We start from the raw sequence: 23838 nt of genomic DNA, 5'->3' as shown, positions 1-23838 counted from the left end.
TTTACATTCTCCTAATGACTAATGATGGTGAGGTTCCCTTCATGTACTTTCTGGTCATTCATACATCTTTTTTGGCGAAATGCCTCTTCAGATCTTTTGTCTATTTGTTAAATTAAGTTGAGTTAATAATATTATTGAGTTGTAAGAGTTTATGTATTCTGGACAAAGTTCTTTATGGGATACATGATTTGCAAATATTTTCTCCTAGTCTGTAGCTGTTCATTTTTGTAATGGTATCTTGTAAAGTAAAAAAGTTTTATGGGGCGCTTCAATGATGCAGTCGGTTCAGCGTCCAACTCTTGGTTTCAGCTCAGGTCCTGATCTCTAGGTTGTGAGATTGAGCCCTGCACTGGGCTCTGCCCTCAGTGTGGAGTCTGCTTGAATTCTGTCTCCCTCTGCCCCTCCCTTCCTCTCTCTCTCTAAAATAAATAAAAAATAAATCTTAAAAAAATTATAAAATGGGGCGCCTGGGTGGCTCAGTTGGTTAAGCGACTGCCTTCGGCTCAGGTCATGATCCCGGAATCCTGGGATCGAGTCCCACATCGGGCTCCCGGCTCAGCGGGGAGCCTGCTTCTCCCTCTGACCCTATGCCCTCTCATGCTGTTTCTCTCTCTCTGTCAAATAAATAAATAAACAAAATCTTTTAAAAAAAATTATAAAATGAAAAAATTTTAAATTTTGATGTAATGTAATTTACCTTTTTTTTTTTAGTTTGGGGGATTATGCTTTTTGTGTCATAGCTAAGAAGACTTTACCTTTCATAACATCACAAAAATTTTCTTCTAGAAGTTTTATACTTTAGCCCTACATTGCCCTGTTCAACTTCCTTCTCCTTTGTCAAAAATCAACATAAATGTAAGAGTTTATTTTTAAACTCTCAATTCTATTCCATTGACCAATAAGATTTACTGGTCTTTACATCTTTACATCATGACTACCATTTTGATTGTTATAGCTTTACAGTGAGTTTTGAAATTGGATGTTGTACATCCTCCAGTTTTATTCTTTTTCAAAATTGTTTTGGCTATTTTAGGTCCATTGTATTTCCATGTAAAGTTTAGAACTGTCTTGTAAATCTCTATTTAAAAAAAAAAAAAGGCCAAGTGAAATTTTGTTTGGAACTGCATTGAATCCCAGGTCAATTTGGAGAGAATTGCCATCCTCACACTATCTTCTGTTCCATGAACATGGACTATCTCTTCATTTATTTAGATCTTTAATTTCTCTTGGCATCATTTGTAGTTTTCAGTTTATAAATCTTGGCAATTCTTTTGTTACATTTATTTCTTTGTAAATTTTTTTATTCTGTGAATATAATATTTTTCTTGATTTCATTCTCAGTTGGTGCTTTGCCTAATATATAGAAATATAACTGATTTTTTATATGGATCATGTATTCTGTAATTCATTTATTAGTAGGCTCTTTTCTGTGTGTGTGTGTGTGTGTGTGTATTTCCTAAAATTTTCTTACATATATGGGATCTGTGAATTGTCTTCATTGTCTCATAAATATTCTTTCCCTGGCCCTCTTGTTTTTCTCTGAAAGCACTCTTTAGTCATAATTATTCCTAGTTATTTCAGTTCCCATCTTTAAATAAGACTAAAAGGAACAACATTAGTTTTGCTCATTACCATATGACCCACATCTACTATGTACTCTATATCTTGCACATAGTAGGCATTCAGTTTTATTAGATAAATATTTGCAATCTTTATTTCTAGCCTAAACTTTTCTTTTGATTTCTAGACCCAGATACTTAGGTGCTTAAGTTATTCTTCGTCTCCGTGAATAATATCACCATTTACTAATCCTTTGACCAGAAACCAGGTGTCATCTTTTCTTTCTTTTTTTTTTTTTTAAGATTTTATTCCTTTATTTGATAGAGAAAGCACAAGCAAGGCAAAGGGAGAGGGAGGAGCAGACTCCCTGCTGAGCGACGTGGGGCTCCATCTCTGGACCTGATCGTGACCTCAGCCAAAGGCAGCCACTTAACTGACTGAGCCACCCAGGGACCCCTCATATTTTCTTATTTTCCTCCTGTATCCTAGTCATCAAACCCTGAGATATTTAGAATTTATCTCTTTACCTCCACCCCTCTGCCACTGTTTTTTGGTTTATAAGTATTGCCCTTGTAGTATGCTGAAAAAAATACTGGTTCAGGGAGGTATTGGAGTGGACAAGATGGAGGCAAAGAGAACAAAAAGGCTTGTTGCAGTAATACTAGTGAAAAATGTTAGTAATAATCAAGAAGCCTGGTAAGGCAGATGATATTTAAAGAAACAGAAGAATTACAGGACTGAAGGAGATACCATGGAAATCAAAAGAATATAAAGCTCTGTTGTATAATGTGAAAGTAAGCACAAAGAATGGCACAATGAGAAACAGTTGTCACTGTTAGAAGATTATATTCATACTTATATAACCTACTAATAGCCTTACCTTGGTATTCCTATTATGCATTTATAAAATAAGGCCCAACCTAAATTATATATTATAGCTCATCTGCTTTAACTAAGTGACTTACAATTAAACATAACCTTGGAAGTGAAATGTTTCTATTAACTTTCTAAATGTATACTCTTTTAAAAATACTTTCAGTGAAATCCAAGTAACAGATATTTTAGTGATTGATTTATAAAAAAATGTAACCAAGAATATATCAGGAACTTTATTAACTTTAACTACAAGTTTGTATTTTTTAGTCATAAGTTGGTTTTTTTTTTACTTAGACAAAATTGGAATCTTTTTTTTGTTATGTTAATCACCATACATTACATCATTAGTTTTTGATGTAGTGTTCCATGATTCATTGTTTGTGCATAACACCCAGTGCTCCATGCAGAACATGCCCCTCCTACTATCTTCTTTTTTTTTTTTTCTTAACATATATTGGATTGTTTCAGAGGTACAGATCTGTGATTCAACAGTCTTCCACAATCCACAGTGCTCACCATAGCACATACCCTCCCCAGTGTCTATCACCCAGCCACCCCATCCCTCCTACCCCACCCCCACTCCAGCAACCCTCAGTTTGTTTCCTGAGATTAAGCATTCCTCATATCAGTGAGGTCATATGATACATGTCTTTCTCTGATTGACTTATTTGGCTCAGCATAACATCCTCCAGTTCCATCCACGTCATTAAAAATGGCAAGATCTCATTCCTTTTGATGGCTGCATAATATTCCAGTGTGTGTGTGTGTGTGTGTGTGTGTGTATACCACATCTTCTTTATCCATTCATCTGTAGATGGACATCTTGGCTCTTTCCACAGTTTGGCTATTGTGGACATTGCTGCTATAAACATCAGGGTGCATGTACCCCTTCAGATCTCTGCATTTGTATCTTTGGGGTAAATACCCAGTAGTGCAGTTGCTGGATCGCATGGTAGCTCTATTTTCAACTTTTTGAGGAACCTCCATACTGTTTTCCAGAGTGGTTGCACCAGCTTGCATTCCCACCAACAGTGTCTCCGCATCCCCCCCAACGTGTGTCGTTTCCTGACTTGTTAATTTTAGCCATTCTGACTGGTGTAAGGTGGTATCTCATTGAGGTTTTGATTTGGATTTCCCTGATGCCGAGCGATGTTGAGCCCTTTTTCATGTGTCTTTTGGCCATTTGGATGTCTTCTTTGCAGAAATGTCTGTTCATGTCTTCTGCCCATTTCTTGATTAGATTATTCTTTGGTGTTGAGTTTGATAAGTTCTTTATAGATTTTGGATACTAGCCCTTTATCTGATATGTCATTTGCAAATATCTTCTCCCATTCTGTCGGTTGTCTTTTGGTTTTGTTGACTGTTTCTTTTACTGTGCAAAAGCTTTTTATCTTATGAAGCCCCAATAGTTCATTTTTGCCCTTGCTTCCCTTGCCTTTGGCGATGTTTCTAGGAAGAAGTTGCTGTGGCTGAGGTTGAATAGGTTGCTGCCTGTGTTCTCCTTGAGGATTTTGATGGACTCCTGTCTTACATTTAGGTCTTTCAACCGTTTGGAGTCTATTTTTGTGTGTGGTGTAAGGAAATGGTCTAGTTTCATTCTTCTGCATGTGGCTGTCCAATTTTCCCAGCACCATTTGTTGAAGAGACTGTCTTTTATCCACTGGACATTCTTTCCTGCTTTGTGGAAGATTAGTTGACCATAGAGTTGAGGGTCCATTTCTGGGCTCTCTATTCTGTTCCACTGATCTATGTGTTTTTGTGCCAGTACCATACTGTCTTGATGATGACAGCTTTGTTGTAGTAGAGCTTGAAGTCCGGAATTGTGATGCCACCAGCTTTGCTTTTCTTTTTCAACATTCCTCTGGCTATTCAGGGTCTTTTCTGGTTTCATACAAATTTTAGGATTATTTGTTCCATTTCTTTGAAAAAAGTGGATGGTATTTTGATGGGGATTGCAGTGAATGTGTAGATTGCTCTAGGTAGCATTGACATCTTCACAATATTTGTTCTTCCAATCCATGAGCATGGAACGTTTTTCCATTTCTTTGTGTCTTCCTCAGTTTGTTTCATGAGTATTTTATAGTTTTCTGAGTACAGATCCTTTGCCTCTTTGGTTAGATTTATGCCTAGGTATCTTATGGTTTTGGGTACAATTGTAAATGGGATCGACTCCTTAATTTCTCTTTCTTCTGTCTTGTTGGTGTATAGGAATGCCACTGATTTCTGTGCATTGATTTTATATCCTGCCACTTTCCTGAATTCCTGTATGAGTTCTAGCAGTTTTGGGTGGAGTCTTTTGGGTTTTCCACATAAAGTATCATATCATCTGCAAAGAGTGAGAGTTTGACTTCTTCTTTGCCGACTTGGATGCCTTTGATTTCTTTTTGTTGTCTGATGCTGTGGCTAGGACTTCTAGTACTATGTTGAATAGCAGTGGTTGATAGTGGACATCCCTGATGCATTCCTGACCTTAGGGGGAAAGCTCTCAGTTTTTCCCCATTGAGAATGATATTCGCTGTGGGTTTTTCATAGATGGCTTTTATGATATTGAGGTATGCTCTGTCCCTATACTCTGAAGAGTTTTGATGAAGAAAGGATGCTGTCCTTTGTCAAATGCTGTTTCTGCATCTATTGAGAGGATCATATGGTTCTTGTTCTTTCTTTTATTAATGTATCACATTGATTGATTTGCGGATGTTGAACCAACCTTGCAGCCCAGCAATACATCCCCCTTGGTCGTGGTGAATAATCCTTTTAACGTACTGTTGGATCCTATTGGCTAGTATTTTGGTGAGAATTTTTGCATCCATGTTCATCAAGGATATTGGTAATTCTCATTTTTGATGGGGTCTTTGTCTGGTTTGGGGATCAAAGTAATGGTGGCCTCATAAAACGAGTTTGGAAGTTTTCCTTCCATTTCTATTTTTTGGAACAGTTTCAGAAGAATAGGTATTAATTCTTCTTTAAATGTTTGGTAGAATTCCCCTGGGAAGCCATCTGGCCCTGGGCTTTTGTTTGTTGGGAGATTTTTGATGACTGCTTCAATTTCCTTAGTGGTAATAAGTCTGTTCAGGTTTTCTGTTTCTTCCTGGCTCAGTTTTGGTAGTTGATACATCTCTAGGAATGCATCCGTTTCTTCCAGATTATCTAATTTGCTGGCATAGATTTGCTCATAATATGTTCTTATAATTGTTTGTATTTCTTTGGTGTTGGTTGTGATCTCTCCTCTTTCATTCATGATTTTGTTGATTTGGGTCCTGGCTCTTTCCTCTTTGATAAGTCTGGCCAGGGGTTTATCAATCTTGTTAATTCTTTCAAAGAACCAGCTCCTAGTTTTGTTGATCTGTTCTACTGTTCTTTTGGTTTCTACTGTATTGATTTTTGCTCTGATCTTTATTATTTCTCTTCTCCTGCTGGGTTTAGGCTTTATTTGCTGTTCTTTCTCCAGCTCCTTTAGGTGTAGGGTTAGGTTGTGTACTTGAGACCTTTCTTGTTTCTTGAGAAAGGCTTGTATTGCTATATACTTTCCTCTTAGGACTGCTTTTGCTGCATCCCAAAGATTTTGAATAGTTGTGTTTTCATTTTCATTGGTTTCTATGAATTTTTTAAATTCTTCTTTAATTTCCTGGTTGACCCATTCATTCTTTAGTAGGATGCTCTTTAGCCTCCATGTATTTGAGTTCTTTCCGACTTTCCTCTTGTGATTGAGTTCTAGTTTCAAAGCGTTGTGGTCCGAAAATAGGCAGGGAATGATCCCAAACTTTTGGTACTAGTTGAGACCTGATTTGTGACCTAGGATGTGATCTATTCTGGAGAATGATCCATGGGCACTAGAGAAGAATGTGTATTCCGTTGCTTTAGGATGGAATGTTCTGAATATGTCTGTGAAGTCCATTTGATCCAGTGTATCATTTAAAGTCTTTATTTCCTTGTTGATCTTTTGCTTAGATGATCTGTCCATTTCAGTGAGGGGGTTGTTAAAGTCCCCCACTTATTGTATTGTTGCCACTGTGTTTCTTTGCTTTTGTTATTAATTGCCTTATATAATTGGCTGCTCCCACGTTAGGGGCATAGATATTTACAATTGTTAGATCTTCTTGTTGGATAGACCCTTTAAGTAGGATATAGTGTCCTTCCTCATCTCTTATTACGGTCTTTGGTTTAAAATCTAATTTGTCTGATATAAGGATTGCCACCCCAGCTTTCTTTTGGTGTCCATTAGCATGGTAAATGGTTTTCCACCCCCTCACTTTCAATCTGGGGGTGTCTTTGGGTCTAAAATGAATCTCTTGCAGACAGCATATCGATGGGTTTTGGTTTTTTCATCCAATCTGATAGCCTGTGTCTTTTGATTGGGGCATTTAGCCCATTTACATTCAGGGTAACTCTTGAAATATACGAATTTAGTGCCATTGTACTGCCTGTAAGGTGACTGTTACTGTATATTGTCTGTGTTCCTTTCTGGTCTGTGTTGCTTTTAGGTTCTCTCTTTGCTTAGAGGACCCCTTTCAGTATTTCTTGTAGGGCTGGTTTCGTCTTTGCAAATTCCTTTAGTTTTTGTTTGTCCTGGAAGCTTTTTATCTCTCTTATTTTCAATGACAGCCTAGCTGGATATAGTATTCTTGGCTGCATATTTTTCTCATTTAGTGCTCTGAATATATCCTGCCAGTCCTTTCTAGCCTGCCAGGCCTCTGTGGACAGGTCTGTTGCCAATCTAATGTTTCTACCATTGTAGGTTACATATCTCTTCTCCCGAGCTGCTTTCAGGATTTTCTCTTTGTCTCTGAGACTCGTGAGTTTTACTGTTAGATGTTGGGTTGTTGACCTATTTTTATTGATTTTGAGAGGGGTTCTCTGTGCCTCCTGGATTTTGATGCCTGTTTCCTTCCCCAAATTAGGGAAGTTCTCTGCTATAATTTGCTCCAATATACCTTCTGCCCCTTTCTCTCTTTCTTCTTCTTCTGGGATCCCAATTATTCTAATGTTGTTTCATCTTATGGTATCGCTTATCTCTCGAATTCTGCTCTTGTGATCCAGTAGTTGTTTATCTCTCTTTTTCTCAGCTTCTTTATTTTCCATCATTTGGTCCTCTATATCACTGATTCTCTCTTCTGCCTCAGTTTTCCTAGCAGTTAGAGCCTCCGTTTTTGATTGCACCTTATTAATAGCCTTTTTGATTTCGACTCGGTTAGATTTTAGTTCTTTGATTTCTCCAGAAAGGGTTTCTCTAATAACTTCCATATTTTTTTCAAGCCCAGCTAGTATCTTTAAAGTGATGATTCTGAACTCTAGATCCAACATCGTACTAATGTCCATATTGAGTAGATCCCTGGCAGTCGGTACTACCTCTTGTTCTTTTTGTTGAAGTGATTTTTTCCATCTTGTCATTTTGTCCAGAGGAGAATAGAGGAATGAGAGAACAAAATGCTAATAGGGTAACAGCGTCCCCAGAAAATATACTGTAAACAAATCAGAAAAGACCTGAAGCCGGGGGAAAAGAAAGGGAAAGAAAGAAAAAGATAAAAACAAAAATAGAACAACAAAAAAAAACAACAACAGAATATGATCAAATATGATCAGGCTGGTGCACAGATCAGTGCCACACACTAGATTTTGGGTGTATTTTGGTGTGTTAGAAGAAAGTGCCTCCCAAAATTTTAAAGAAAGAAAAATTTAGATATGTACAAAAGTAAGGGTTGATGTGATGAAGGGATGGAATATGACTGTAAAGATGAAAATTATAAAAAAATTTGTAAAAGGAATTGATAAGAAGTTGTTTGAAAAAAGAAAGAAGAGGATTTAAAAAAAAAAGGGAGAGAATGTGATCAGGCAGGAGAGTAGAACAAAGCCATACACTAGAGATTTAGGGTATATTTTGATCCATTAGAAGAAAATGTATCTCAAAATTTTAAAGCGAGAACAATTTATATATGTATATGCCAAAAATAAGGGTAACTGCTCTGAAGGGATAGAATATGACTCTAAAAATGAAAAATAAAAATCTTTTTTAAAAAAGGGATTGATGTTGGTTGAAAAAGGGAAAAAGAAAAATTCAAAAAAAAAGTTAAAAAAAATTAACTTTGAAAGACTAAAGAATGATGGTAAAAAAAGCCATGGATTCTATGTGTATTATTCCCCTAACGCTGGAGTTCTGCGGTTCTCATTGATCGGTAAACTTGGTCTTGGCTGGCGGTTCTTGCTGATCTTCTGGGGGAGGGGCCTGTTGCCATGGTTCCCAAATGCCTTCCCGGGAGGTGGAATTGCCCCGCCCTTGGCGTCTGGGCTAAGGAATCTGCTCGGGTTTGCTTTCGGGAGCTTTTGTTACCTGCAAGCGCGCGGCTTGGCTTGGCTTTGGAGGCCAAGAGTGAAAATGGCGACCCCCCAATCTCCACCCCAGAGGAACTGAGAACTCGGGGCCCCACTCCTCGGTGCACCCCCAGAGAAAAGCAGTTAGTGACTTCCATCTCCCCAGTCTCCGGCCGCACTCCGTGCTCACCCGGCCTGTGACCGAGTGTTTCTATCTCTGGCACCCGACCCCATGCAGAGTCTCTAAACCCAGCAGATCCCTGCAGTGCGCTCCGGCGCCGCTCCTCCCTGAGGAGGAAGGAGAGTCTCCCCAGATCTGCCGCTTGTTGGGTCCCTGCTGGAGGAGCAGTGGCCCGACTGTGCCACAGATCACGGTTTATGGCAACCCCGAGCTGAGAGCCCACTCCTCGACTCCGTCTCTGCAGCCGGCTTCCTGCTCCGATACCTGGGAGCTCTGCCGCACTCAGGCATCCTCGGTCTTTCTGTGACCCTGAGGGTCCTGAGACCACATTGTCCCACGAAGGTTCCACCCCCCACTTAGCCACTGGAGCCCTCAGCAGAGCCAACTTCTAAAAGTTCCGATTTTGTGCTCTGCTGCTCTGTCACTTGCCAGAATTGGCGGACGGAGCCCCCCCCCCGTCTATCCTCCCGAATATCACCTTGGATTCACTTCTCCACACCTCCTACCCCAGAAAGTGGTCACTTTTCTGTTCAGAGAGTTGTTGCTATTCTTTTCTTCGATCTCCTGTTGAGTTTGTAGGTGTTCAGAATGGTTTGATCCCTATCCAGCTGAATTCCTAAGACCAGACGAAGTCCAAGTCTCCTACTCCTCTGCCATGTTGCTCCCCTCTCATAAGTTTTTAATAGGTTTATAGTATTTTCTGGATTTCTACTGACAGAGTGTCTGAAGTTACATTAAGAGCTGGCACACATTCTATTTTAATAATTTTTTAATTAAGATTTTTTTTCATTTGAGAATGAGAGAGAGAGCACAAGCGAGGGGAGGGGCAGAAGGAGAGGAAGAAGCAGACTCCCCACTGAGCAGGGAGCCCGACGCAGGGCCCTATTCCAGGACCCTGGGGTCATGGCCTGAGCCAAAGGCAGGTGCTTAACGAACTGAGCCACCCAGGCGCCCCACTCACTGGCAGGCATTTTAAATAATTTTTCAGATCATAAACATAGTATATATTGTTCATGAATGTAAATGTGAGTGTAGTGTTCTATAACATGTTTGTAGTAGAGCCCTTTTTCTTGAATTTTAAAAAAGATATGTGTTCTGCTTGATTACCAAATTACCAAAAGAAAATTTGCAAAATATCAAGAAACCCAAGCACAAAATTAAAATAAAAATAACTTGAACCCTACTATACAGCAGTAAATTACTCTTACTGTCATTTTGGCATAATTTTCTAATCTTTTCTGTGCATGTATTGTATATACATGCTTCAGAGTTGGTATTATTTTATTTACATAAGTGCTTTTCTTTTTTTCACATAAAATACATTGTGAACTATTCCTGTCTTTAAATATTACTTGAGGGTCACCTGGGTACCTCAGTCAGTTAAGCATCCACTCTTGGTTTCAGCTCAGGTTGTGATCTTGGGGTCTGGGATCGGAAGCCCCCTCCCCTCAGTCTCCCCACTTAATGGGGAGTCTGCTTCCTGCTTCTCCTTCCCCTCTCCCTCTGCCGCTCCCCCTGCTCGTGCTCTCTCTCTCTCAAATAAATAAATAAATCTAAATAAATAAATAATATTTGAAGATGTGATTTTAATGACCACATATTTTATTAATACGCCATAAATTTTTTTGTCCTGTTTTGTCTGCTTTCATAAATCTGTAGTAAAGATTCTTTTATACAAATCTTTGTACACGTCTTTGATAACTTCCTTAAGACACCTTCTTATAACTTCATTCCCTGATCAAAAACAAAGATTTGTTGGAATGCCTGGGTGGCTCAGTCGGTTGGGCGTCTGCCTTCAGCTTCAGGTCATGATCCCAGGGTCCTGGGGTCGAGTCCTGCGTCAGGCTTCTTGCTCAGCGGGGAGCCTGCTTCTCCCTCTGCCTGCCACTGCCCCCTGCTTGTGCTCTCTCTCTCTCAAATAAATAAATAAAATCTTTTTAAAAACACATAAACAAAGATTTGTTAATACTTTCCATATAGAAGGATTATCTTCCAGAAAGATTATATCATATACTCCTAAAAGCAGTGTATGAAAGTACCTATTTCCTTACACACTTATCAAAACTGTATTTTATAGATAAATAAATATACCTGTATGAGCAGCAATTTGGATGAATGTATAATATTCTTAATTAAATATTTTAATTTTTTCTTGCTAGTAAGTTGAACATTTTCATGTTGTGCCATTTAAACCACTCTTCTGACCAGTTACAAACTGAAGAAAAGGGTAGATCATTAAAGGAACGAGATAGTTAATGCTGAAGATAGTAATGATACATTAACAGAGTTGGAGCTTATATTTTATACCAAGCAAACTGACATCTGGTATAATTTATTATATACTTATATCCTATTAGATGCTATTTTAGACAGGAGAGATAGCGTACCGGTAGCAGACATTTTTATTTCAGATCATTCATTCATTTATAATTTAACAGATATTTACTATGTGCTTTCTGTGTGCCATTTCCTGGAGAAACAATAGAGAACAAGATCCACATGACCTCTGTTCCCTTGAAGGAGAATAAAAGTACAAAAGTAGCCTCATTCATTAACTATTTATTACTTGCCACACATCACACTAACATTACGTATTATTTCCTTTAATATTAAAATGATACTGGAAACTGCATTTTGGAGACATATCTGGTCAAATTTGTTCATACAAGCTGAAATACTAACATGCTTTATAAAAGGCCCTTCAGTATCAGAAATGTGGTGCATTTTTGATACCGTAGAAAGCACACACATCACAAAGTTTCATTTCACTTAAATATTGTTGTGAGATCTTCAGTCCTTAGAATGTTGGTAAAGACAAGTTTAAAAGGGTAAGGATGATGAAAAAGCTAATTCCCACTTAGGACTAAAATTTATTTGTCCTGCTTCTGTAAAATTAGAGCCAAGAATCATCTGTGTCAGGCTATAAATGCCTTTTCAGTTTGGCTTTGTTTGCACTTTCTACATAGAGGCTGTAGCACTGTCACACAAAACACTAGGGGCTCTTGCCAAAGGAGACCGTCTGAGCAATCCACAGATGTTGGAGAAGCTCCCTGAGACTTTACTGCTTGTTTACAGAAAGTCATGCACCATCATCGTAGATTTCCTATAAGCCAGGGAGTTTTCTCTAAAAGACCAAAATCAAACAGAGAAACTGGAATGTTTTCACCAAATAGGCAGCTTTTTAAATCTGAATAAACCTCCACAACTCTAAGGAAAATTTAAGTTAGGGGCTTCTGGGTGGCTCAGTCGGTTAGGTGGCCGACCCTTGATTTGGGCTCAGGTCATGATCTCAAGGTTGTGAGATGGAGCCCCATGTCATTGGGCTCCAGGCTCAGCAGGTAGTCTGCTTGAGATTTTCTCCCTCTCCCTTCCCTTTCCCCCCTCTTCACTCACGTGTACATGTGCTCTCTCTAAAATAAGTCTTTTTTAAAAAAGAGAAGTTACAATTGTAGGTACCATTAAACTTTGGAATAAGAAAGTAGAAACTTAATTTTTCTCTTATAATTTTGAATCCATTACTTAGAAAGTATTTGAGGCACAATCTGTTATGACTACAATCTTATTAAATGGGGAGAAATATGTTTGGTTGTAACTTTTTTAGAAGGGGAATTATTGTCATTGCTGCTAAGAAATGGATCCTGTCTTTCTTGACCTTCCTTCCTTCCTTCCTGAATGTCCTCAGCTAATGTTTTTTCTGTGATTCAAATACTGCTGAGCACAGCAGACGTTCTTGCCGGAATTGAATTCAGTATGGACATGTGAGTGTTTATAAGAAGAAAAGCCAAATTCTTTTTTCATAGACTCTGTACTTGAAAGCTTTGATGTTCTGAATAACTATATGCCCCAAAAAGTACAATTTGGCTAGTATACTAAAATTTGAAAAATCCTGCTTTACATGTTTAGCTCAAAGGCCACTTTTATTACATGTAAAGATCCAACCTCTGTGGCTCTTATCCTTATTATATTTTTAGAAAATATTTGGAATCTTACATCTGCTTTAAAGTGCCACTCAAAGACCATTTTAAAACCTGAATTAATTAGGAAAACACATAATCAAAATAATAAATTAGTCTTAGGCAAACTTTGATAAATACTGATTTTAATAGTTAAGAACTGAACTGTTCTCATAATAAAAATTGTCAGAAATGTAATTCTTAAGGACTTTCAAATACATTCAGTCATCATTTCCTCCAGAAAATCTTCCTTAAACCTCTACTCTTCTAAGAAGCACCTTGTATAATTAAAATTACCAATACATTCTCATCCCTAACACTTGGCCAAGTTCTTCATGGTTATGTGTACAAATACACCACATATAAACAGACTCAACCCTTGGCATAGTTCTTGGCACAGAGTAGGTTCTCAGTAAATATTTTATTGAATTGAACTGTTGAATAATCACTTTATTATTATACTTACCACAGGTTCCTTTTTGTCATAGTATTCTATATTGCGTAGAAAAGTCAGGTACAAAGAAATTTAGCTGTCACATATGAGTATACCATACATCTAAGATTGTTGCGGTCAGAGGATCTCTTGGGGCTGTAAAGAGCAGACCATGTTTGCTACAGCCACCAAGTGTAGTTTGGAGGGGAGCAGTGGAAACATCTAAGGCATCACACTGTTTTCTTTCTAGTAATGTTCCCATATATCCAAAAATATATATATTAACTCTTCCCCAAAATTTCTATGTAAGGAACTTTCGTATTGCCTGCATCAGGGATATTGCCTCCTGAACTAAAACTAAAGGTTTATGTTCTTCATGCTAAATACTTTTTGGCATTTCTATACTTTCATATCAAAAGTGCACACAGAATATGCCACTTAAAATAACATAGCAAAAAGATCAACATGGGGAAATTCTAGATCTAAATTGGAATGCCAAAAATTCTTATGTTTGCAGCAGTCATATTTGCTGTCTGATATCTATATTTTTCTGGTTTATATACCTAAAGAGCTGAATTTCTGTGGTATTTTCTTCCAGAAGTCTTGGTTTCCTCCATCAGGCTTTTTAGCCCTCCAGCTCTTCTTGGTTCTAGCTAAGAACTTACGCTTATAGTTTTTGTATAAGTATAAAACCAAAACAGTTACCATTTAAATGCAAACAAATCTATAAATCAATAAAATTCAAACTGACAAAATAATTAAATGTGATAGCTGATAAAGATTAGTGGAACTTAAATTGCCACTTGAAATATGAATTATGATACCATCTTCTAAGTTGTTTTGAATTCTTAGTGCCTGTTCTACCATATTCCTATAATGACTCTTTTTCTCTCATCACCCTTTTTGCTTTGTTAGTATAGCATTCACTGATGTCATTTGACCTCCACGTGTTGCAACTATGTCATTTACATTTTTTAAAGATTTTTTTTTTTTTTTTTTTTTGACAGAGACAGAGACAGCGAGAGCAGGAACACAAGCAGGGGGAGTGGGAGAGGGAGAAGCAGGCTTCCTGCTGAGCAGGGAGCCTGATGCGGGACTCGATCCCAGGACTCTGGGATCATGACCTGAGCCGAAGGCAGCCGCTTAACGACTGAGCCACCCAGGCGCCCTATGTCATTTACATTTTTAAGTTCAAGGTCATTTTAAGTTAAAGATCTATTCTTATTAACCTAGCACCATTGGAGTAAAACTGCTTAACATATTGATCATAAACATAAGCATAAGCACAGAAACCCCATGGCAGTTCCCCAGTAAAAGATGATCAGCCATGTTAACCTGGATTAAATTATATCACTTAAATTTATTTAAAATTATTTATTAAAATGAAAACAAAAAATTTAAATTCCCACAAAGAATTTGATTAAGTCCTCTGCTTTCACTTTAAGGAAAACTAATTAGTTTTGTCTGTAGTATGTATATGTGAGGAACAAAAGAGATTTGGGGCTACCGGGGTTGGGACAGGGACAAGAGATTTCGTAAAGCAGTATACTCAAGCCAGTAGATCTTCGCTTGAATCTCTTGACATATACTGCTTTAAGTTTGCCTGGGTATGTCACTCACCTTTATCACCTTTTACTTGATTTTTGATTCTAGTGGGTTTGTTAGAAATGAAGATTAATGGTTAGCAGTAGAGTGACATGGAAAATAATGGATGGCTGATGGAATAAATATCAGTTCATGTATATTAAAAAATGGTCAAAATGATGTATATTAAAACTTCCAAATCAAGTATTTGTGGAGTCTATGAAGCTTCTTGCAAAATTCTGGATTCCTTGGAACACTGAGATAGAAACATGGCCACTGAATAAACAAACAGCAGGAGCACCTGGGTGGTTCAGTCAGTTAAGTGCCCGACACTTGATTTCAGCTCCCGGCATGATCTCAGGGTTCTGCAATGGAGCCCTGCGTCAGACTCCATGCTCGTAGGGGAGTCTGCTTGTCCCTCTACCCGTCCCCCTACTCGTGCTTGCTCGCTCTCTCTCTCAAATAAATAAAATCTTTAAAAATAAATAAATAAACAGCAGCAACAACAATAAATCCTGGGGATTTCCAGAATTGCCATATTACATTACTTTAAATGTCCAGTTCTTTAAAAATTACGAAACATGCAAAGAAACAGGAAAGTATAGCCCTTACAGAGGACAAAAGGAGTCAATAGAAACTGACCCCAGGGCGCCTGGGTGGCTCAGTTGGTTAAGTGACTGCCTTTGGCTCAGGTCATGATCCTGGAGTCCCGGGATCGAGTCCCACATCGGGCTCCGTGCAGAGCAGGGGGCCTGCTTCTCCCTCTGACCCTCCCCCCTCTCATGTGCTCTCTGTCTCTCTCATTCTCTCTGTCTCAGATAAATAAATAAAATCTTTAAAAAAAAAAAAAAAAAGAAACTGACCCCAAAGAAGCACATACATTGGACTTTCTAGACAAAGATTTTTATTTTTTAAAGATTTTATTTATTTATTTGACAAGAGACAGCGAGAGAGGGAACACAAGCAGAGGGAGTGGGAGAGGAAGAAGCAGGCTTCCCGCCGAGCAGGGAGCCTGATGCGGGGCTCGATTCCAGGACCCTGGGATCATGACCTGAGCCGAAGGCACACATTTAATGACTGAGCCACCCAGGCACCCCTAGACAAAGATTTTAAATCACCTCTTTTTAATACGTACAAAGAGCTGAAGGAAACCATAAAGCCAAAGAACTAAAGGAAATTAGGAGAACAATGTCTCACTAAAGAGAGAATATCAACAAAGATAAATTATAACAAGAAACCAAATAGAAATTCTGGTGTTGAAAAGTACAATAACTGAAATAAAAATACACTAGAAGGGTTCAGCAGCAAAAGTGAGCTGGTAGAAGAAAAAAATCCATGAATTTAAGGTCAGACAATTGAGATTGGCCAGTCTGAGAAGGGAATTGTATATTTAAAGTCTGATTTAAAAGATAACACATAAAGCAGTAATCATAAAATGTTGTCGATGGACTTAAAACGTGTAAAGATATATTTGTACGGCAGTAATGGCGCAGAGGAGGGAGAGAGTAGAGCTATGTAGGACTTGGGATTAAGTTCACATTAATCCAAGCCAGTTTGCTTTAGATGTTAGTTGTAGTTTCCAGATAACCACTACGAAAATCCAAAAAAATATAGAATAAAAGAAACATCAAGGGAATTAGAATGTTACACTTGAAAATGCCTATTTTATAGATCTCATGAGGAGATACTATTATTATTTCTTTATTTTTTAAATGGGGAAACTGAGGCCCAGAGAGGTTATACTGTTTATTTACATAATAGAATCAAAACTCAAAACCAGGTCTGTCACAAAAATCCCTACTATAGGTCCTATAAAGGAAATAGATGAAAATCTTGGGTAGAACATAGAAATGGTTAAGCTTTATTATTTTAATATCCATGTTTTATAAGTACTGTACTCTTTTGACTCCAGATCAGGAGGTTAAAGCTCAGGAAGGTTCAGTGTTTTCCTAGAGTGATATTTTTAGTAAGCGGTAGAACTGGATTTGAATGCAAGTGTATATGGTTCAAAGCTTTCTGTCGGACCATGCTGCTTTCACAGTTGCAACTGTGAAATATTGAGATGGTTTTAGCACACTCACAACCAGTTATGCATGCTAGTAAATAACTCAACAGGACAACACAGATGTTATAGAAAAGCAGTATTGAGTTTTTCTTTCCTGGAGTTTTGTAATTCACAGACGGGAACTTTTTGTTTCCTCTTTCACAAAACCTAAGTAACTCAGTGCTTTTAAACAAACAACTTGGGTGATCTCTTTCTAGCTTCACTTTATATCAATTGACATATTCATCCATGTGTTAAAATATTTACAAGGATACACATGCAGCCCAGCACTTGCTTTTCTCCTTTTCATTTTAATTTTTTAGTTTTTTTTATTGAAGTATAGTTGACACACAATGTTACATTATTTCCAGGTGTACAACATAGTGACTGGCCAACTCTGTATGTGTACGCCGTGCTCACCACAAGTGTAGCAGCTACATGGCCTCATACAACATCATTGCAGGACCATTGACTATATTTCCTATGCTATCTATACCTTTCATTCCAATGACTTCTTCAGTCTCTCTAAATTTGTAAAAATCTACTTTGTCTGATTCTGGTTATGTATAGCTGGGGTCTTCTCAGAAAGATAAACAAATGCAGGCAGGCAATCATTGTTCTCTTCCATCGGCGAAGGGGGACTATAGAATTTCATGACTTAATTTTAAGAGAGCTCATATTTATCATCATCTTGATATTTATATCCTTGACTTTTACCAGAGACTATTTTAGAATGCCCATTGCTCTTAGAAAAGAAGAATTTGCCTTTCTAGGCTGCATTAAGGAAACTCAGGAGATTTCAACATAACTGTTTGACTACAGAATCTGTGCCCTTCCTGGATCTAAATAAGGAGGCCACTGTTTAAAGTTCTCACTGTAAGGGAACATTGCATCAAATGCTTAGAAAAATGACACATTTTCTTTCTCCTAACTCCTGATTCAGCATAATTTTCCTCTTCAGACGAGTTCCAGGAAATTTATACTTTATTGTAAAAAAAAAAAAAAAGTGTTAGTGGAACATCCAGTATTTTAAATTTCTGAATTTGTCTTTAAGACATCCCAGGTTTTTTGTTTGTTTGTTTTACTATTTTGAAATGTATTTGCTATTATGAGTTTGGGTTCCAAACTCAAATGATTTTAGAGATCAAGTTGATCAAATGAGTAAAGAGGGCAAGGATAATAATATATAAGGAACGTGTGGTCCTTTGGTAACAGAAAAGAACATGGTTGCTTAATTTAAATTCAGTTTTTCAAATTGAAAAACTGCTAGACCATTAATACATGTGGCTGATCAAAGGCCTGTGGTTTTTCAATTTAGACATTACAGACTTCTTCCCTTAGCAATTGGTATCAAATAATTTTTTTAAACTTTCACTGTATTTAAAATACATATTTGGTTGGATTACCCACCAAATTTTTGCATAGCAGAGACCACTAAGGAGCTCATACTGCCAGATTAATCATATTTATATAAACCTTGAGGGGCACCTGGGTGGCTCAGTCATTGAGCGTCTGCCTTCGGCTCAGGTCATGATCCCGGGGTCCTGGGATCGAGCCCCGCATCAGGCTCCCCGCTCTGTGGGAAACCTGCTTCTCCCACTCCCCCTGCTTGTGTTCCCTCTCTCGCTGTGTCTCTCTCTGTCAAATAAATAAATAAAATCTTTAAAAAATAAAATAAAAAATAAACCTTGAAAAAATGCCTCTCCTGCCATTTCTGAGCAAATACATGAATTCTAGTTTATTATTGTGATTACCATTACAAAATTTGTGGCTCTTCACACAGCTCTCAGTATTACAAAGTTTGTGCATATCTGCTCATTTGAAAATGAACAAACAAGTATACTTAGAACATTCTTGTGCCTTGCTCATTAAATGCTAGACAGGGCTCAGATGCATCTTCACCCTGCATGCCCTTGTCAGCTGTTATAGTTGTGACACATTTACCATTTATTGAAAGCTTTAAATAGTTCTTAACTTACTTTCAGTTTTCAAGAAATACGTGTAGCTGGGCACCTGGGTAGCTCAGTCCCTTAAGCATCTGACTTCGGCTCAGGTCATGATCTCAGGGTCCTGAGATTGAGCCCTGCGTCAGCCCAGCAGGGAGTCTGCTTCTCCCTTTCCCTCCCTCCCTTCCCCTCCCTTTCGCCCCTGCTCGTGCTTGCACACATTCTCTCTCAAATAAATAAATAAAATCTTTAAAAAAGAAAGAAAGAAATACATGTTCCTTTTGAAATGTACTAGTGATTCAGTAATAAAAATTGTCTACTTCAAACTTTTAGATCTGTTTAATTGAAGAGAACCAGGAATATAAGGCATGCTATTGAATTATTTCTTGTAGTTAATTACCTAGATGAATCAAAGCTTTTCTTATAATACAACTTTCAAAAGAAATAATAGTATGGCGTTATAAGCTACAGTTGTCATTTGTTACCCTTTAGTGAGGAGTCTCTTAATTGCAAATAACAAAGACTCAACTCAAAGTAGCTTGACCAAAGTAGGAGTTTGTTAACTAATCACAGAAGGGACAAGGGGGTGCTTACTCAGAAACCACCCAATCCAAGGACACTCCCTGTCCCTCCCTCTACCCCCCAGTCCCAGCTTCACTCTGCCAAATTTCTTATCACTGCTTTTCCTTGTGAGTTGGTGTAAATTTCTTCTACTGAAGATAGACTTCCTCTATTTGGTAGGAAGAATAGCCATTTGATGGTAAAGAATAGGCTATTTTGACTCAGCTTCCATCCCAGGGATCACCTATTTTAGGTCAAATGTCATTAGTAAATGTTAGCTGCCTGTGTCAGCCATCATTATTACTATTTGAATGAAGAGAAGTTGCGGGGGGAGAACATTCAAAGCCAAGAGAATAACTTAATTGGAAACATGAAAGTGAATGTCATTTTCTAAAATGGCTCAGTGTGGTTGGGATGTAGAGTACGGTGCAGACAACAGTGATGAGAGATAGTGCTAACAAGAGGTAGTTTGGGACTAGATCGTAAAGGGCCATAGATTTCAGTTAAAGAATTGTGACTTTTCAAAAAATACAGTGAGAGCCATTGAAAAAAAAGAATTATGGCCTCACTTTTTTTTCCTGATCTGATATTCAGGCTTTCTTTTTATTTTTTTTATGGAAAATTCCCAACATATACTGCAATAAAAAGAATTGTATAATGACTCCAGTGTACCCATCACCCAGCTTTAATAGTTACCAATATATGGCCAATCCATTGAAGATTTTTAAGGAAGGCAAGAAAGGAGATTAACATTGTGCCACTTCCTTTGTTTAATCTTCACAGTGTACCTGTGGAGTGTATGGTATTCCCACTTTCCCTAATTACAAATGAGAAAACCATCAAAATGAGGAAGTAAGTAACAGTGCTGGCCTTCTAATCCACATCCAACTTACTTCAAAACTCAAGTTCTTTCCCATGCTACATCATGCTGCCTCTAATTCTGATGTTAATGTGATTCTGTTGAAGATAGCTGCTGATCTGCCTACGTGCTGCATTGGGGCTGTTAACCCTGTTCAGGATGGTAGACTTCTCTGCTCTAGCCACTCTCCCTCCTCCAGGGTCACCAGGATCTGAGTCTACGTAGGTGCTCAACCTAATCAGCTAAAATAACTATTTAGTCCGTCAATTCTCAAAGTATGGTCCCCAGACCAGCAGCAAGCTGTTAGAAAATATAAATTCTCACCGCCCCCCCAATCCCAACCTACTGAATCAGAAATTTGGAGGCTAGGAGCTCATGATGCCTATATTGCCATTTGCTGTGTGGGGTGTTTTTGTTTTGTTTTGTTTTGTTTTCCTATTTGCTGTGTTTAAATAAAATGCCCCAGTTGTTTCCTGCAAATATGAGGTTAAGACTATCTACCAAGAGCATTTCCAAGACAAAACCATATTAGAAGAATTTATGTTTCTTTTTTAACAAGTTCATGCAAAGCATGTCCTAAGTTAGGAATTCTTATTCAGACAACACCAGTAGTCTTGCTGGGGATGTGTTACTTAACTACATGGAAAGGAGTTTTAAGGAATTTATACTGCCTATATTTAAAGTGCTTGATGGTGCCATCTGGTGGTGTAAGCACTATAGAACGTGCAGCTTTATTAGTGCTTCAGGAATAGAATGTGTGTATTTTTAAAAAATCAGTTTTAGGGGCGCCTGGGTGGCTCAGTCGTTAAGCGTCTGCCTTCGGCTCAGGTCATGGTCCCAGGGTCCTGGGATCGAGCCCCACATCGGGCTCCCTGCTCGGCGGGAAGCCTGCTTCTCCCTCTCCCACTCCCGCTGCTTGTGTTCCCTCTCTCGCTGTATCTCTCTCTGTCAAATAAATAAAAAATCTTTTAAAAAAATAAAATAAAATAAAAAATCAGTTTTAGGGGTGCCTGGGTGGCTCAGATGGTTAAGCGTCTGCCTTCGGCTCAGGTCATGATCCCGGGGTCCTGGGATCGAGCCCCATATCAGTCTCCTGGCTCAGCCGGGAGCCTGCTTCTCCCTCTCCCTCTGCCTCTCCCCCTCCCTCTGCCTCTCCCCTTGCTCATGCTCTCTCTCCCTCTCTGTATCTCTGTGTCTCAGATGAATAAATTAAAAAATCTTTTAAAAAAATAAATAATTAAAAACAAATAAATAATTAAAAATTAGCTTTATAGGGGCGCCTGGGTGGCTCAATCAGTTAAGCGTGTGACTTTAGGTTTCGGCTCAGGTTACAATCTCAGGGTTGTGGGATTGAACCCTGTGTGGGGCTCCATGCTCAGCAGGAGTCTGCTTGGATAGTCTCTCCCTCTGACTCTTCCCCTGCTTGTACGCATGCTCTCTCTCTCTCTCTCTCTAATAAATAAATGAATCTTTTAAAAAAAATCAGTTTTATAGTAAAAGTTTAATGGAATAGCCAAACATAAGCTGTACAAAGAATTTAGTATAAAACCTCCATTGCGGATTCTTAGATATACCAAAACACAAGCAACAAAAGAAAAATGGCTAAATTAGACTTCATCAAAATAAGAACGTTTGCGCATCAAAGGACACTATCGAGAAAGTGAAAAAAATAGCCCACAAAATAGGAGAACATATTTGGAAGTCATACATCTCATAAAATATATATATCCAAATAAACGAAGAACTCTTAAAATTCCACAACAAAAAGACAGACAAACCAATTTAAAAATGAGTGAAGGACTTGAATAGACATTTCTCCAAGGACAATATACAGATAGCCAATAAGCACATGAAAAGATACTCAACATTATTAGTCATTAGATAAATGCAAGTCAAAACCACAATGAGATACTGCTAAGATGACTTGAATAATTTTAAAAAACAGAAAATAACAAGTGTTGAAGAAGATGTAGAGAAATTAGAACCTTCATACATTGCTAATAGGGATGTAAAATGATGCAGCCACTGTGGAAAAGTTTGGCAGTTCCTCAAATAGTTAGACATAGAATTACCAGAGGACCCAGCAATTCCACTACTAGGCATATACCCAAGAGAATTGGAAACAGATGTTCAAATAAAAACTTGTACTAAATGTTCATAGCAGCATTATCCATAATGGCCAAAAAGTGGAAACAACACAAATGGCCATCAGCCAATGAATGGATAAACAAAATGTGGTATATCCATACAAGGGAATATTATTTGGCCATAAAAAGAAATGAACTATTAGTACATTGATGAACTTTGAAAACATTATGCTACATGACAGAGGCAGGCGCAAAAGGACACATGTTCTATGATTCTATTTATATGAGATGTCTAAGAATAGGCAAATTCATGGAGATAGAAGGATTAGTGGTTGCCAGAGGTGGGGGGGAAGGGGGGGCATGGGAGTCACTGCTAGTGGATATGGGATTTCTTTTGGGGCAGTGCACATGTGCTGGAATTAGATAGTAGTGGTGGTTGTACAACATTGTGGATGTACTAAAAGCCACTGAATAGTATACTTTAAAATAGCTAAAATAGTGGATTTTATGTTGTACAAATTTTACCTCAATTTTTAAGACCTCCATTGATAGGCAAGAGTCCAGAACCTTTTTTGATTATTATTATTATTATTATAGATATATTTTGCCCATACTTGTTGCTAATATGTATGCTATTCTATTTTTTTTTTAAAGATTTTATTTATTTATTTGAGAGAGAGAGAATGAGAGACAGAGAGCATGAGAAGGAGGAAGGTCAGAGGGAGAAGCAGACTCCCTGCTGAGCAGGGAGCCTGATGCGGAACTCGATCCCGGGACTCCAGGATCATGACCTGAGCCGAAGGCAGTCGCTTAACCAACTGAGCCACCCAGGCACCCGCTATTCTATTTTTTTAACCTAAAATTATTTATACATGCTTTTGCAACTATAGTTACCACAGTTTTTGTTGGCATACATATTTTAGTCATTATATATATAAATCTCATAGCTTAATTGTTTTTCAAATGTTTGGTGGTTTTCTTTTTTTTTTTTTCCTTTCAATTTCAGTGAGTCCTACTCTAAATGCTTAAACAAAGAACATTTAAAACTCCTTAGAGACATTTCATTGGTATTTCTTCCCCAAAACTGTACTTCCGAGTCACTTTTTTTTATTTTTATTTTTTTTAAGATTTTATTTATTTGAAAGAGCACACAGGCAGGGGGAGTGGCAGGCAGAGGGAGAGGGAGAAGCAGGCTCCCTGCTGAGCAAGGCGCCTGATGTGGAGCTTGATCCCAGGACCCTAGGATCATGACCTGAGCTGAAGGCAGATGCTTAACCGACTGAGCCACCTAGGCGCCCCCGGAGTCACTTTTTTTTAAACCATTTCTATTGTGTTTTTTTTTCTGCTCTATAGTAAGAAAAACCTACCAACAGTGGATGAGGAAAACTACCAACAGTGGATGAGGAAAAATGGAGGAGATTGAGGTGCCTAGGTGGCTCAATCGGTTA

At 38.2% G+C, this 23838-nt stretch overlaps 1 protein-coding gene across 3 annotated transcripts in view; it reads left to right on the top strand.

The window, feature by feature from the left end:
• The window catches only part of FCHSD2 (FCH and double SH3 domains 2), a 304207-nt gene that overhangs the window by 204492 nt on the left and 75877 nt on the right, over positions 1–23838 (top strand). The gene's annotated exons all lie outside the window — the stretch shown is intronic.

This window comes from Mirounga leonina, unplaced genomic scaffold (genome assembly GCF_011800145.1).
Source record: "Mirounga leonina isolate KUSES-001 unplaced genomic scaffold, KU_Mleo_1.0 Mir_92, whole genome shotgun sequence".
Taxonomy (NCBI): Eukaryota; Metazoa; Chordata; class Mammalia; order Carnivora; family Phocidae; genus Mirounga; species Mirounga leonina.
Note: the sequence above shows the minus strand (reverse complement) of the source record. Positions and strands in the feature narration are given on the sequence as shown.